This window comes from Melanaphis sacchari, unplaced genomic scaffold (genome assembly GCF_002803265.2).
Source record: "Melanaphis sacchari strain LSU unplaced genomic scaffold, SCAv2.0 Contig1439_pilon_pilon, whole genome shotgun sequence".
Taxonomy (NCBI): domain Eukaryota; kingdom Metazoa; phylum Arthropoda; class Insecta; order Hemiptera; family Aphididae; genus Melanaphis; species Melanaphis sacchari.
In genome coordinates, this window is record NW_020270613.1 from 83,966 (window position 1) to 88,134 (window position 4,169).

Sequence of the window (4,169 nt, forward strand, 5' to 3'; positions counted from 1 at the left end):
AGGTTAAAGTAGCTAGTCGGAAGTGCGGACGCCTGTCATTGGGTGAAGCATACAATGCCTCTGCTACTAACCTAGTAGCGTGCCATCTGTTTATTATTGTACCATAATTTATAATAATTAATTACTCAATTGTGAATGAACTTATAGAATTTAAATTAGCTTAAAATTTGCTCTGAAATATATACTCTTTCATTTAAAATAAGAATCAAGATAATCGGATGAGTGGTTTCTGAGAACATGTGTGACAAAGATTTTCATATTTTCATATTTATATGTAAAAATAATATATTTAAACCTACTATAATACTATACCTCCCTATAAGATTAATTTTTTTACTATTAATTTCAAAATAGTAGCTTCTTAATATATTATTCTGTCTACAAATGAAAATATACAAATTTAGATAACTTTCAAATGTTAAGCCATTTTTATACGCGCATATGCAATAAAATTTACTTTCAACAACATTTTTTTTTACAAATTTGGGTAGAGTATTTTTTTTTTTTTTTTTTATGAGTTTTGTGTAAACATTTTTTTTCTTATTACATTATTGGCAGATTAAGTTTAATGTTGATGTTTAATACTTATAATGTAATAGTAGATATCTGTTTTAGATGAAATTTCAGAAACGTTTGAAATATCAAAGCAAAAACTTTAAACAATTTATTAGGTAATAAAAACTAATAATTTCAAAAAAATTAATTAAAATTTTAAATTTGTAATGTGTACATTTTTATTAATTTCATTACCTTTAATATCTTATTATGAAAATATGAATGGCGAAAATAAGAGTAAATTATGAAAAAAATAAGTGTTTATTTATGTCTTATCTGTCTACAAATTGTGGTTTACTATATCAAAGATATTATTTTGATTTTAAAGTATAAAATGAACATAGTTAAAATTTTGTAAATATTAGATTTCAACGTTAAATCGTATTTGTCAATTTAAAAAAACTTTATCTTATAAAATGTAATTTGTATTTTGCACTCACGTACCAAAAGGGTTAATATTTTAAAATTTACTTGAAAATGTGTATTTTGATTCTTCCTTGCACTTTTCTATAACATAATTCTATATAAAATCATCCAACTGAAATATTTAGTGGTACTGGACTATTGATACCTCTTGGTGTTCATATATGAACACACTGTAAAGTAAGTATCTTTGATTTTAACAATTTTTTTTTATATAAATTAACGAGTAGTTACTAATAACAAATTATATGTTAATACTTAAAATTTAAACTTTAAAATAGAAAATAAATAGAATAAATTAAAATAAAAAGCGCTGTCTAGTAATTGTTTTATTGAATGAAATAATTAAAACAATAAAAAGCTAACGTTGTATTAAAAAAAAAAAAAGTGTTATGTATAAATATAATAATAATTCTGTCAAAGGTATAGAAAAAAAACATCTGTATTAAATTAAAAAAATAGGTTTAAATCCTTATATTATAATATATTACTATCTACATTGTTCAAAATATGTCTTTATTTTATACCCTACTATATTTTTTTCTACACGTGGTCAGTTTCATCCCGGGACTTATCTTCTGACGATTTATTTCTTTACGTCATGTGCATAATGAAAATAGCAACGTTCGAAGTGAATTTTTATAACAATTTGTTATGTGTCCAATCGCTGTAAAAATATTACGATCCTTTTGTAGAATTTGTTATTTTATCAACTTTATGTTCATGGTTAGGTAAATCAATTGATAAATATAATGTTTATAAGTATACTATATTGTTCTATTTATCTAAAATAAATGAAAAAAATATATAAAACATTATGTATGTATACAAATATTATTCATAATATATTTAAATTTTTTCAAAAAATATTGTTAATGGTTTAGTACAAAATAAAAAAAACAAATTATTCTCGTTTAAGTCCATGGTTATAAATATAATTTATAATACTTAAGTATATGTATATAGGTATATTGTCTAAGTTTTATCTAATTTGATGATTTAAATTTTTAATATGATGATATTATGGTGTATGTATACGTATTACAATCATCTTCTTATGAATTTGGTGTCTAATTAAAATTAAACATATATAGGTATTTTATAATATTATAATTAATTATACAATATTTTAAATAAAACTTTCTTAACTTTTAGAGGTAACTCGTTAAGACATTACATTATCTATAGTAAAATATTACAACTCATTAATTTTTTAGAATTATTTTTTACTATAAAAAAAAAAAAAATAATTAAATAAATAAATAAATCATTTATTCAATTAAATGCTAACGAGGTATTTCATTTTTTTCGTAATAATATTTTTATTTTAAGCTATCTTAAGACTTCTATTTATATTATGTAAAACGTGCCCCTTGATGTACTTTTTTTATAAAAATTAAATTACATAGAACTGAATATATAGATAAATATATATATATTTATACTAATATTCCAAAAAAATAAATACAATTCTTTGCAATAGTGTTATCACCTAATATTATTCATTTGTTTGAAAAAAAAAATAATAAATTGTACTATAATAATTCGTATATAATATGTAATAAGCACTTACCTACAACGTGTACTATTGTAGTATTCTTCATGTTTTATTTTTTAATTTCTTAATTTTCTTTTATTCTTTTTTTTAATTTTTTTTTTATTAAGAATGTATGTTATTAAATATTGTTGAAAATATATTTATTATATTACTTAAGATTACATAATATTGTAAATGTAATCAAGTGATCATATATTTCTGTAACAGTATCATAAAGTCAATAGTAAATAAATGCGCCCAAATTTTTATTGTGGTCAAAGCATATTAGTATTATCTATGTGTACGTTATTTATATTTTGTTAATAAAGTATCTAAAGTATTAGAAGATTTACCATTCATATTTGAGTATGTGTTTAAGTTAAAGTGAAATATTACTTATTATTACTAAAACTAATTGTGTTGTTTAATTTATCTTATGTCTATTCACAATATAATCCTTATTTAACAAATATTCTGATTGTAATTTTAAATTTAAGTTGAGAATGAAATAAGTAAATTTCAGCATTCAGTTAATATTTCATGAATACGTATAATACAATAAAATATTAATATTATCTCACATTTTACATTGATTAAAATAATACTCAGTAAAACATTATACCTATTTAATTCAATAACATAATACATGATAACTATGGGAATTTGAATAAAAGAGTTATAATAATATAAGTACTATTTTATATTTCATTATCATATGCGGACTCACTCACATCTGCTATATATTTAACATTTGAATATAAATAATTTTGTTCAGTTATATTTTTATATGATAAATGTCATAATACTTAAGTAATTTTTTTCCCTCTACATAAACTCCCAATTTAAGAATATTTAACGACCACTATAAGTTATCATTTATTTTATACTGAATAATTTGTTGTTGAAAACTATTTTCCACTTTTGGTACGCAAGGGTTAAATTTTTTACTTATTTTAAATTATCTTATAAACCTCACACATTTTTCAAGTTAGAAACCTTAACAAGAGTTATCCACGGGTCGCGCTGCAATCACGTATCTAATATTATGAAACGAATTTTTATTTAAAATACTAGATAATTAAATTATTTGTTTATTTGAAATAAAATCATTAATAACCAACACTTTTATTTATGATCATTGATAAAACTTAATTTTTTATCATTGCTCAGAAATAATAATGCTTTTAAACAATAATATTACTTTATAGTAAAATAATCTAAATCCATTCTTACGATTTGAGTAAAAGACATAGTGATACCGTTAATTTAAAAATTTAACAACAAAAATGATTTTATTATAAATACCTATCAAGTATTGATTTAAACAACAATAATTATTTAGGTTATTTCGACAGTTATAGTTAGTTTTATTATATTATGTATAATGTATATAAATTACTTAAATGTAACTTAAAGTAAATTTCACGTTTCACGAATGTTATAATTTTTCTAACCTAATCTTCATCTATTTAAAAAAAAAAAACTTTTAAAACAATTAGTTTTATTCAAAAAAAATTTTTTGGATGCAATAAATAAAATTATTAAATCATTTCAATATATTATAGCTTGGTATATCTTTTACATATACATATTTATTTAAATTTGATTTAATCTTGTAACGTAGACTCAATTACAATGATAATAAAATACATAA